The sequence below is a fragment of the Amblyomma maculatum genome, chromosome 4 (genome assembly GCF_055883805.1).
Source record: "Amblyomma maculatum isolate TAMU_Amacu chromosome 4, ASM5588380v1, whole genome shotgun sequence".
Lineage (NCBI taxonomy): Eukaryota > Metazoa > Arthropoda > Arachnida > Ixodida > Ixodidae > Amblyomma > Amblyomma maculatum.
The window spans coordinates 148,651,609-148,665,093 of record NC_139347.1 but is presented as its reverse complement, the minus strand read 5'-3'; positions in this window follow the sequence as shown (position 1 = coordinate 148,665,093).

Below are 13,485 nucleotides of genomic sequence, written 5' to 3'. Positions count from 1 at the left end.
TGCTGGGGAAGCCATTGTGTCTGCTACTGTAGAGCTGCTAGAAGTAACGTTAGCGCGTCCAGAACCTGTAGCACATTCTATGCTACTGGCGTGCGCAGACTAGATAGCACAGCATGCATTGCATTCATCATGGACATGATAATGGCGATTACCTAAAGGTCTTGGTCATGTCTCATATCGTGAATTTTCATCATGGAGATGAGAATGGCAATTACCTGTAAGTCTTGGCCATGTCCCACATCCTGAAGTTTCTCTAGTTCGGCAGTAGGTGCAGGACATTCGGTTGGCTTGAAGTTTCCTGCCCAGCGGACGTTGAAGGTTTTGGTAGCGGTGGCCAGTTAACGTCTGAGGCAGCAGCTCCAGCTTCATCATCCCGTCGAGGTCCCTGGATTTAAAACAGCAGGCATAGGAGTAGGACAAGATGTAGGAGTGCTCAATGCCTTACTATCAAAATTAACTGCTTTCTTAGATGATCTTCGCTGATACGAACGACGCTGTCGCCCCCTAGCAGTGGCTTCTCTGTACGTCGATTGATCACGCACCATTTGCTTCAGCACTGCCCGCTAGGTCTTTAAGCGGGGGCACTCCTTAGAAGAGGAGTCATGAGGGCCATGGCAGTTGGCTCACTTAAGAACAATCGCGTGGCAAGTGTCGCCGCTACATGACCCGGAACATCTAGGCCACACGTTGGAATTTTTGCAGACGGCGATCACGTGCCAATCTTCATACACTTTCTGCATTGAAGTGGCTGGGCACGAAAGGCCGGACCGGGTGTCGGAAATATCTAACCTTTGCATGATATGGTATGCAGTCACCCTTGAAAGCAATCTTGATGCATTTCAACCTCCCGAGGCGCTGCACTTGCAGCATGGAGATGCTATTTGATGCTGGCTTGATTAATACTGGTTAATCGGTGTAGCGATGGCCACGACAACGTTGTAGATGACCCCGGCAATAGTGATGCTGCCCTGAAGAATAAGGGAGCGCACACTGATGTCGCCGAGCTTGTTGATGGCAATCTCTCCCATGCGATCCGTTCCGTGACATCAATGGCAATTATGTTTTTGTAAGGATTTACTCTAACATCTATAATATTTCCAGCGGAGAGGCTTTCAAAGAACACAGACGTGAGTTGCTTGTTGAGTAGGTTCAGATTGTCTGTTGGCGTATCTGCCACAAATACGACAGTGTGTCAGGGGACCTCGCATAATGATAACCGTAGACGTACTTGACGAGGACGAATCTCGTCGGCGTAGCCTTTGCTTTGCATTTCTTGCTAACACCGGCACTAAACCATCATCGTCGGCCGAAGAGTCATCATTAGCAGCCGAGTACAGCACAGTGGTATGGCTGCTTGGTGGTGGTGGTGGTGGTTATTTATTCTATATACAAAAGGAAAGAAAAGATGTTTGCAGCCCCGGTATCTGATATCTGAATCACCTGAACCGACGCGGCGGAAATAAAGGGATAGCTAGGAAAAGGTAGAGGAAATCAAACAAGTGAGCGATAGGGAGAAAGAAAAGGGTAAGTAAAAATATAAAACCCCTTCATGGATCACTGCCTTGTCGTGGCGGAGGGGCTTGCGAAACTCGATGAAGTCGTGAGCTCTGATGTGTAGGGCCACCCAAGATAGACAGGTCACGGCAGAGAGTTCTGACAAAATGTGATTCACTGGAGAAGGTAATGGCAACCCACTCCAGTATTTCCTGCCAAGAAAACCCTATGGCCAGTCACAATACCCTTAATGATATGACGCCGGAAGATGAGCCCCCCACGTTGGAAGGCGTCCCACATGTTACTGGGGATGAACAAAGGGCGATTCCTAGTAGCTCCAGGACGAATGAAGCGGCTGGGCTAAAGCCAAAAGGACGCTCAGTTGTGGATATGTCGGGAAGCGACCGGAAAGTCCGATGTTGCAAGGAGATATAAAACATAGCAACATGGAATGTAAGATCTATGACGCAAGGTAAGCTGGATGTCGTCAAGCGAGAAATGAACCGATTGAACATTGATATCTTGGGTATCAGCGAGCTCAAGTGGACCGGAATGGGAGAATTTAACTCCGGCGACCATTATGTCTTTTATTGTGGGCACAAATCCAAGAGAAGGAATGGGGTCGCTCTCATAGTAAACAATGGGTAAAGCAGTGCTAGAGTACAACCCCAAAAACGACCGAATGATTTCACTTCGGATCCAAGGTCACCCTCTCAACATAACAGTTATCCATGTCTATGCACCGACCACTACTGCTGAAGAAGCTGACGTTGAGAGATTTTATGCGGACCTACAATGCCATTTAGACCGCGCCCCATCATCAGAATTCGTTTTTCTCGTAGGAGACTGGAATGCTAAGGTCGGGAGTGAAGAAATATCCGGAATTGTAGGCAAGTTCGGTCTTGGCGAGACAAATGAAGCTGGACAGAGGCTAGTAGAGTTTTGTCAAGAAAACAACCTGACCATAGCGAATACTCGTTTTCAACAGCACATGAGGCGCCTGTACACATGGACTTCACCGGACGGTCTGTACAGGAATCAGATCGATTATATTTTTTGCCGGCAGAGATGGAGAAGCGCTATACAAGCTGTAAAAACAAGGCCTGGGGCCGATTGTGGCACCGATCATTAGCTTCTTGTTGCCAAAATTAAGCTTCGATTGAGGAAAACTCAGAAAACTAGAAGGCCTTTCAGGTATGATCTGGATCAAATTCCATTAGAATATGCTGTGGAAGTGAGCAATCGATTTCAAGAATTAGATCTAGAAGAAAGAGAGCCCGAAGAGATGTGGACTGATGTTCGTGATATAATACAAGAAGTTGCTACTAAGGTAGTTCCAAAGCAAAAGAAATGCAAGAAAGCAAACTGGTTATCTGAAGAGGCTTTGCAAATAGCTGAGGAAAGGAGGATGGCAAAAGTTATGGGGGAAAGAGAAAGATACAAGGTTCTCAATGCGGATTTTCAGAAAATAGCAAGGAGAGATAAGAATGCCTTCCTGAACATACAGTGCCAAGCAGTTGAGGACAACAGCCAATTAAGGAACACAAGAGCTCTGCACAAGACAATCAAAGATATCAAAGGAAGCTTCTGTGCTAAGATGGGCGTGATAAAGGACAAAAGAGGCAAGGACCTCACTGACGCCTCAGAGATAAAGAAGAGGTGGCAGGAATACACAGAAGAACTGTACAAGAAGGACCCGAATGTGCAAACCCAACATAAGACGGTTGTGATTACTGATCTCGAGCCGGGCATCCTGAAGAGTGAAGTTGAATGGGCCTTAGCCAGTCTTGCTAAGAAGAAAGCCAGCGGAAGTGATGGCATTCCAGCTGAGTTGCTTCAAAACAGCAACCATGACGCTGTTAGCATCCTGCATACATTATGTCAGAAGATTTAGACAACTCTGCAGTGGCCACAGGATTGGAAGAGGTCAGTTTACATCCCCATTCCAAAGAAAGGCAGTGCCAAAGATTGTTCCAACTACCGCACGATCGCACTTATTTCGCATGCTAGCAAGATGATGTTGAAAATCCTCCAAGGTAGGCTGCAGCAGTATGTGGATCGGGAGCTTCCGGACGTGCAAGCTGGGTTTCGCAAGGGCAGAGGAACTAGAGACCAAATTGCCAACCTCCGCTGGGTCATGGAAAAAGCAAGAGAGTTCCAGAAACCCATCTACTTCTGCTTTATTGATTATGCGAAAGCGTTTGATTGCGTAGATCACAGCAGATTGTGGCAAGCTCTCCAAGAGATGGGGGTTCCAATTCACCTCATCTGTCTCCTCAGGAACCTGTATGAAGGACAAGAGGCCACAGTCAGAACTGGGCATGGTCTTACCGATTGGTTTCCGATTGAGAAAGGAGTGAGGCAAGGCTGCATACTGTCGCCCTGCCTATTTAACCTATATGCAGAGTGCATCATGAGGAAAGCCGGTCTGGACGAGTCTTCATATGGAGTGAAGATTGCTGGAAAACGTATCAACAACCTTAGATATGCGGATGATACCACTTTAATGGCAGAAAGCGAAGTGGAACTCAAGAGACTTCTGATGCGCGTACAAGAAGAGAGTGAGAAGTTTGGGCTTAAACTGAACATCAAAAAGACAAAGATCATGGCGTCTTGCCCTATCAAGTCCTGGAGCATCAATGGACAAGAAGTGGAAGCTGTGACAGATTTTCTCTTCTTGGGCTCCAAGATTACCTCGGAAGGAGACTGCAGCCATGAAATTAGGAGACGCCTGCTTCTGGGAAAGAGAGCAATGGTTAGCCTTGACCGCCTAGTAAAGAGCAGAGACATTAGTCTGCCAGCCAAGATCCGTATAACTCGTGCTATGGTCTTTCCAGTTGTGATGTATGGATGCGAGAGTTGGACTGTGAAAAAGGCTGACCGCCGAAGAATTGACGCGTTTGAATTGTGGTGCTGGCGAAGACTCTTGAGAGTTCCTTGGACTGCCAGAAGATCAAATCAGTCGATATTGTCGACCATAAACCCTGACTGCTCATTGGAGGGTCAAATTCTAAAGTTAAAACTCAGCTACTTTGGTCATCTGATGAGAAGAAAGGAGTCGCTGGAGAAAGATTTGATGTTGGGAAAGGTTGACGGTCGCCGGAGAAGGGGTAGGCAGCGAACGCGATGGTTAGATGGCATCCTCGAGGCACTGCAGATGAAGTTATGTGATGTTAGGAAGATAGTGAGAGACCGGAAAGCGTGGCGTGAAATGGTCCATAGGGTCACGAACAGTCGGACACGACTGAACGACTGAACTGAACTGAAAAATATAAAAAATATATACACTATGGTACAGTATACAGTAGTTTGCTTGAGGCCCACCCGCAAATATCTTAGGTCACTGAGCACACGTCACATCGGGCGGGCCTCCGCAATAGCTTTGCGTCCAGGCAACTGTTCACAACGTACGCACTGGCACACTGTACAAAACACTGACGTCTGTCGTGGGCGATCGGCCGTTATTGTGCGAAATAGCACACGCGGAGCGCTCATTCACAGCGCGCACTATCTGGCGAGGTGAAATAGGCGGCTTATCAAGCCCGCCTGTTCGATATACTCACACAGGCTCACGTGTGTTCGCTCGCGGACGCGCGCACTGCCCGGCGGCAACAGAGGCACAGCTACGCTGTCCGGGATTACCCCCTGCGCTCTGTAAGCCGCCAGCAACTCACGTCGTGATTCGGCTAGCGCGGCGCAGTGCAGTAAAAGATGTTCGAGAGTTTCTACCGCGCCACAGTCGTTACACACGTCACTGGTCGCAAGGCCGTGGCGCATCCATCGTTCCCTAGGCCACAGACATCCAATTCGAGCATGGACGATCATTGCGCGGGGCAGCCGAGTCAGCGAGCAGCCGCTGACACTGTGAATGCGCCTCCTCTTGCGATACGTGGGTCGGGGTGCTGTGTCCGGAGGTGGTCGTCGATTACCGCACGCACGTCCTCCAAAGCGACTTGCTTGTCGCTAGGTTGGAGTTCGTGTGCTGCGGTCGCGAACTCGTCGGCACGTTCGTTGCCCTCTATGCCGCAGTGCCCGGGGATCCACTGTGCCCGTATAGCGCAGCCGCACTCCGCCAAGCGCTCGAGACGCACGCGAATCTGACACAGCAGCGGAGTTCCCCGGACGGTGGTTCGAAGGTGGCTGAGGGCAGCACGGGAGTCACATAGCACAGCGCACCTGGGTGGCAGCGGAGTCAGTTCAAGCAGTAGATCCAGTCCTAGGCGTAGGCCCAGCAGCTCCGCCGTGGTGGAAGAACCCAGGAATGACAGGTGCAGCTGTCCGTGCAGTTGCAGGGCGGGAATGGTAGCCGCCGCTGCTAGCTAGCAACTATCTCTGGCGACGGAGCCGTCGGTGTAAACGAGGAGGTGGTGTTGGAGTTCCTTGTAGATGACGGCTCTGGTCAGCTGCTGCACTGCACAGAGCGGTGTGGTGCGCTTCCCCGTGGTTCCGACAATCTCTCGCTGAACCTCCGTAGCAGCAGGCCAGGGCAAGAAGAGGTCCTTGCGTCACCAAGTTGTAGAGGCGCTTCCTCTGGGCGACCGCTACCGACGCACCGAGTTCAAAAAGATGCCCATGAGTGTCCACTTGCATCGCAGTGCGAAAAAATGAGCGGTGCCTCCCGGTTATGGCAAAAATTCAAAAAACAGCGGAGACGGGAACGCAGCGTTCTGGTTAAGAACAAGAACAACAGGAAATTAACAAAAACCTGAGAACAGCCTAGTGGTTACTAGGAGCAGTTTTGTTCTAGCTGGGTGTTATACATAGCTTTAGATTTAGGTTTCCCATTCTCTAATAAACGCCTTTTCATTTTCTAGGAGAGGGCCACTGCTCACAGAGCCGACAGGTTTGGTTGGGACAATCAACGTTTAACCAATATTGTACCAGAAACCTGTGACGCAATATATGAAAGCCGAAGGGGGACTACCTGAAGGCCCCCAAAACAGAAGCTTGTCAAGAGGTGCTTAAAGGGTTCACGACCAAGTGGCAATTCCCGAACTGCCTAGATGCCATAGACGGCAAAGATGCGATTCAGATGCCTCCACAACAAGGATTCACATAGTATTTAAACTATAAAAAGTCGTTTAGTACAACCCTGTTTGCGGTGGTGGATGCAAGTTACAAGTTTATATAACTTGAAGTGAGAGTTCCAAGGTCCCAAGGTAATGCTGGAGTTTGAGAAACAACACTACAACGAGCTAAAAAAACGCGAGGGCGCCTGAATTGGGCGAAGTGGCAGCTATATCAAATACATGTCTTCCACCTGTGCTTGGGGGTGACGATGCCTTTCCGATAGGCAAAAACCTTATGAAGCCGTATGCAGGCATCTTCCTGTCAGTTGACCAGAGAGTCTTCAATTACAGGTAAGCTCTGAGGTTCAGTTCAGTTCCGTTCAGTCGTTCAGTCGTGTCCGACTCTTCGTGACCCTATGGACCATGTCACGCCACGCTTTCCGGTCTCTCACCATCTTCCTAACATCACATAACTACATCTGCAGTGCCTCGAGGATGCCATCTAACCATCGCGTTCGCTGCCTACACCTTCTCCGGCGACCCTCAACCTTTCCCAACATCAAATCTTTCTCCAGCGACTCCTCTCTTCTCATCAGATGACCAAAGTAGCTGAGCTCTAACTTTATAATTTGAACCTCCAATGAGCAGTCAGGGTTTATGGTCGACAGTATCGACTGATTTGATCTTTTGGCAGTCCAAGGAACTCTCAAGAGTCTTCGCCAGCACCACAATTCAAACGCGTCAATTCTTCGGCGGTCAGCCTTTTTCATGGTCCAACTCCCACATCCATACATCACAACTGGAAACACCATAGCACGAGTTATACGGATCTTGGTTGGCAGACTAATGTCTCTGCTCTTTACTAGGCGGTCAAGGCTAACCATTGCTCTCTTTCCCAGAAGCAGGCGTCTTCTAATTTCATGGCTGCAGTCTCCTTCCGAGGTAATCTTGGAGCCCAGGAAGTGAAAATCTGTCACAGCTTCCACTTCTTGTCTATTGATGCTCCAGGACTTGATAGGACAAGACGCCATGATCTTTGTCTTTTTAATGTTCAGTTTAAGCCCAAACTTCTCACTCGCTTCTTGTACGCGCATCAGAAGTCGCTTCAGTTCCATTTCACTTTCTGCCATTAAAGTGGTATCAACCGCATATCTAAGGTTGTTGATACATTTTCCAGCAACCTTGACTCCAGCTGAAGACTCGTCCAGACTGGCCTTTATTATGATACACTCTGCATATAGGTTAAATAGGCAGGGCGACAGTATGCAGTCTTGCCTCACTCCTTTCTCAATCGGAAACCAATCAGTAAGACTATGCCCAGTTCTGACTGTGGCCTCTTGCCCTTCATACAGGTTCCTGAGGAGACAGATGAGGTGAATTGGAACTCCCATCTCTTGGAAAGCTTGCCACAATCTTCTGTGATCTACGAAGTCAAACGCTTTCGCATAATCAATAAAGCAGAAGTAGATGAGTTTCTGGAACTCTCTTGCTTTTTCCACGATCCAGCGAAGGTTGGGAATTTGGTCTCTAGCTCCTCTGCCCTTGCGAAACCCAGCTTGCACGTCCGGAAGCTCCCTATTCACAAACTGCTGCAGCCTACCTTGGAGGATTTTCAACATCACCTTGCTAGCATGCGAAATAAGCGCGGTCGTGCGGTAGTTGGAACAATCTTTGGCACTGCCTTTCTTTGGAATGGGGATGTAAATTGACCTCCTCCAATTCTGTGGCCACTGCAGGGTTGTCCAAATCTTCTGACATAATGTATGCAGAATGTTAACAGCTTCACGGTTGAGGTTTTGAAGCAACTCAGATGGAATGCCACCAATTCCGCTAGCTTTGTTCTTAGCAACGCTGGCTAAGGCCCATTCAACTTCACTCTTCAGGATGCCCGGCTCGAGATCAATAATCACAACCGTCTTATGTTGGGTTTGCACATTCGGGTCCTTCTTGTACAGTTCTGTGTATTCCTGCCACCTCTTCTTTATCTCTGAGGCTTCAGTGAGGTCCTTGCCTCGTTTGTCTTTTATCACGCCCAGCTTAGCACAGAAGCTTCCTTTGATATCTTTGGTTGTCTTATACAGAGCTCTTGTAATCCTTATTAGCTTTTGTCCTCAACTGCTTGGCACCGTATGTTCAGGAAGGCATTCTGATCTCTCCTTGCTGTTTTCTGAAAATCCGCATTGAGAACCTTGTATCTTTTTCTTTCCCCCATAACGTTTGCCATTCTCCTTTCCTCAGTTATTTGCAAAGCCTCTTCAGATAACCAGTTTGCTTTCTTGCATTTCTTTTGCTTTGGAACTACCTTAGTAGTACCTTCTTGTATTATATCACGAACATCGGTCCACATCTCTTCGGGCTCTCTGTCTTCTAAGTCTAATTCTTGAAATCTATTCCTCACTTCCACAGCATATTCTAATGGAATTTGATCCAGATCATACCTGAAAGTCCTTCTAGTTTTCTGCGTTTTCCTCAATCGAAGCTTAATTTTGGCAACAAGAAGCATGATCGGTGCCACAATCGGCCCCAGGCCTTGTTTTTACTGCTTTTATAGCGCTTCTCCATCTCTGCCGGCAAAGAATATAATCGATCTGATTCCTGTACAGACCGCCCGGTGAAGTCCATGTGTACAAGTGCCTCTTATGCTGTTGAAAATGAGTATTCGCTATGGTCAGGTTGTTTTCTTGACAAAACTCTACTAGCCTCTGCCCAGCTTCATTTGGCTCACCAACACCGAACTTGCCTATAATTCCAGATACGTCTTCACTCCCAACCTTAGCATTCCAGTCACCTATGAGAAAAACGACGGGTGCGGTTTAAAAGGCATTGTAGGTCCGCATAAAATCAACGTCAGCTTCTTCAGCAGTAGTGGTCGGTGCATAGACTTGGATAACTGTTATGTTGAAAGGGTGACCTTGGATCCGAAGTGAAATCATTCGCTCGTTTTTGGCGTTGTACCCTAGCACTGCTTTGCTCATTCTTCTGTTTACTATGAGAGCGACCCCATTCCTTTTCTGCGATTAATGACCACAATAAAAGACATAATGGTCACCGGAGTTAAATTCTCCCATTCCGGTACACTTGAGCTCGCTGATACCCAAGATATTAATGTTCAATCTGTCCATTTCTCGCTTGACAACATCCAGTTTACCTTGCGTCATAGATCTTACTTTCCATGTTGCTATGTGATATATCTCCTTGCAACATCAAACTTTCCGGTCGCTTCCCGACACATCCACAACTGAGCGTCCTTTTGGCTTTAGCCCAACCGCTTCATTCGTCCTGGAGCTACTAGGAATCGCCCTTTGTTCATCCCCAGTAACATGTGGGACGCCTTCCAACCTGCGGGGCTCATCTTCCGGCGCCATATCATTAATGGTATTGTGACTGGTCATAGGGTTTTCTTGGCAGGAAATACAGGAGTGGGTTGCCATTACCTTCTCCAGTGAATCACATTTTGTCAGAACTCTCTGCCGTAACCTGTCTATCTTGGGTGGCCCTACACAGCAGTGCTCACGGCTTCATCGAGTTTCGCAAGCCCCTCCGCCACGACAAGGCAGTGATCCATGAATAGGGGAAGCTCTGAGGTACATGCTATGAATTTTTAAGTGCCAGTGTATTCCAAGTTGATGCCTAAAATATGTGCCAACACATTTTGTTCAAACTACTCAGCTTTTCTGTATGTGGTAGCACAGTTGATATGAACCCTTGGCATTTTCTGCAGTGCTGCAAGTTATCAAAATATCTCGCAAGCAGGAGTCTCCGACATGATGTTAAGAGCCCCAAAAATTCAGTAGTTACTGTACACAATGCGCAGAATATCGAAATAAACATACCACCTAATAGATTAGCATGTGTTTCACAGTGAGACCCTTTATGGAAGGGTGAAAATATTTCTTGCATTCGTGCGTGCTTGTGCTTCTTCAGTCAATAATGAAGGTGAAGTATGCATGAGCGCCCGGATAGACACCTCTCTCGCATTTAACCATTTACTGTGAAAGGCAGAATGGTGTCATCTATTTCATCTGCTGAATTCTGATTTATAGAATAAAAGTGTATCGTCTTGGCCAGAGTAAAATGCAGCACATCGATTGTCACTTAAGCACTTCATTGAGAGAATAGGAATGCTTCTTCCCTCTATGATCATGTCATACCAGCAGATAACGCCAAATATGTGTATCATACCCTCCTGTGGAGCGCTTTAAGAAAGGACACAACTGAAATGCCATCGAATTTTCTCTCTGCTTTCCAATGGTTGTATTTACTGTTCCCGTGGTGTCGTTTTCATTTCTTCCACTTACCCTGTCAGTAAAACGTCAAAAAGTTCTTCTTGTCTCTTCGGAATCTTCCACACCTCTCCAAGGTGCTCCTCGATTCGGCAGGCGACGTGTAGTTCACACGCAAACACACTGAGACGAAGGCCGACGAACTTGCCGTAACAAAACGAACAGTAACTTTATATAACAACAACACGAAGCACAGGGTACAGAAAACTTATTCACACGAGACAGAGAGGCGACACACTTTACAAAAGAGACTGAGTGAATAACTAACGGCAAAACGAGCGCATAGCTCTTTTTACGACTTCTCAGTCGGGGCCTGCCTGCGACGCTGTCTTCTCCGAGCGAGAATCGAATCAGAGCCAGAACCGTCAGTAACTGCACGGCGCGCTCTTAAATAGCCAGCGCCGAACCTTTTAGGCGCGGAGGTCGAACGGAAAACAGCTTAGCGCTGCCAAAGCTATGCCTTCCCCCCTTGGCCTTCTGGAGAGGCCTCGAATTTTCTCGAACAAGGTCAGCACGCGCGGCCCTCCCGCGCGAAGCGAGGAGGAGGGCCGGGACCGTGCCGGGGAATGCACGCTTGACTCCGCGCATGGCGACGAGGGCGAGGAGGCGCAGCGCGGTGGCCGAGATCACGTAATCGGTCGCGTCGCTTTCTCGTAGCTTGGAGAACATTCCATCGCCGTTTTCTGCGGCGCGCGCCGAAACATTAAATAAAGGGCCACCGCGGCCTTACACTGTCCTAGTTCGGCAGTCCTATCTTTTATTAAATTTAACCGAATAGTTGGAAGGCTGTTCTACAGCGAGTGCATGAGCTTTCTTTTTTAAAGTGTGAGACTGCATCTTCCTTTACGGTAAATTTGTGTTTTAAGGGCTCTCCAAAGCTCGAAGGATTGCCGAAAATGCCTTTGGAATTTTTACAAACCGTTTTCGCTGCCTGCACACAGATATTGAAGCATGGCCGGACGGAGTTGTCGCCTTCGCAGCTTGTGTCCTGCACAATTTCACCAGCCATTAGATGCAAGCTTTACTGAAACAGTGTGGGGAAGACGCTAGTTACCACACATATTTTGGCTTGCAACAAGCAACACGTGGACGCCCCAATGTATTTGGGACTGCTGTGTGTGCTTATACTTTTTGTGCAGAGGTGCAGGGGCGTGGCAACTAGACCTCGCTCACCTCAATAGCCAACTCACAGATTGAGTGTACTGAAGAAATTATGTAGCCAGTCGACATTTTTTAATTAGCAATATCAAGCGTACAGTGTCATGATAACCGGACCACTGATGTTAGCCACTGTAGCACACAGTGTTTAAATATACAAATAAAAACATTCAGCATGATGTCCTTCATTCAGCTGCATTCAGGTGCCCTTCAATGACTTCAAAATGTTCCTTTTGAAATTTCACTTGCCTGGTACTGCTCATCTGCTTCATTAGTGCACCAACATAATTAGCAAAATGTGTTGCATCAGGGACAGGTGCCTTTTGTATTGGGTTGGCCAGGGTCTCGATAGCCGTCTGTCTTTTACTAAAAATGTCATTTGATACAGCACTTCCTCTACCCTGCATCAGTCGCTTTGCTGGTGGAGTGTCTGTGGCGAGAAGGACGAGGTCAAGAAAGCACTAGAAACTATGAAAAGGGGAAAATCAGCTGGAGAGAATCAGATAACTACAGATTTGCTGAAGGACGGGGAGGATATCGTGCTAGAAAAACTGGCTACCCTGTATACGCAGTGCCTGGTGTCATCGACGGTACCGGAAGCATGAAAGAATGCAAACATTATCCTCACTCACAAGAAAGGGACTCTAAGGACCTTAAAAATTACAGACCAATCAGCTTACTGTCTGTTACGTATAAGGTATTTACTAAGGTAATCGCTAATAGAATGAGGACAACCTTAGACTTCAATCAAGCAAAAGATCAAGCAGAGTTTTGGAAAGGGTACTCTTCTATCGATCATATCCATAACATCAATCAGGTGATAGAAAAATGCTCGGAATATAACCAGCCCTTATACATAGCATTCATTGATTACGAAAAAGCATTTGACTCAATTGAAACCTCGGCGGTGATGCAGGCATTGCGAAATCAGGGGGTAGACGAGCCGTACGTGAAAGTGCTGGAAGATATATATAGGCTCGTTTCATAACACATGCGCGGAATGAGTGTTCGCGGCGCTTTTCGACGAAACGTGCATTGCGGCGACAATAAACATGCATCTTCCGTTCAGCGTGCTAACATGGAAAAACAAGCAGTAAGTCAAAATGCCGGTTTGGGAGAGTTAGTTCTAAAAGATCTTCCAAGCACAGCACTATTCCTCGGACCGCGGCCGTCCCGTTTTATTTCGTTGTCTCGTCCTCTTCGAGCTTTGTTTAGACCTAGCACAAATCGTCCTCTCACTCGTTCAGTGCCCAAGTACAGCAACCACGCTGGGCGCATCGCAAGGCTTGCCGTGGCACACGTGCTGCACGCTTATATAATTTATCAAGCTGCGCTGCGTTCAGCAATATGTTACTAGTTGTTTCCATTTGCTCAAGATCGCCAATGCTGGGAGTTCAGTGATGCGATTGTAAACAAGCTTTATGTTTAACAGTTGTTCCTGCACTCACTGCATACCTATGTATACTGAGGAAGACTGCTGCTGCTGTCAAGAGGTTAAAGAAATCGTTAAAAAGCAGAAGCTTCCAATATGCGTCACAAGG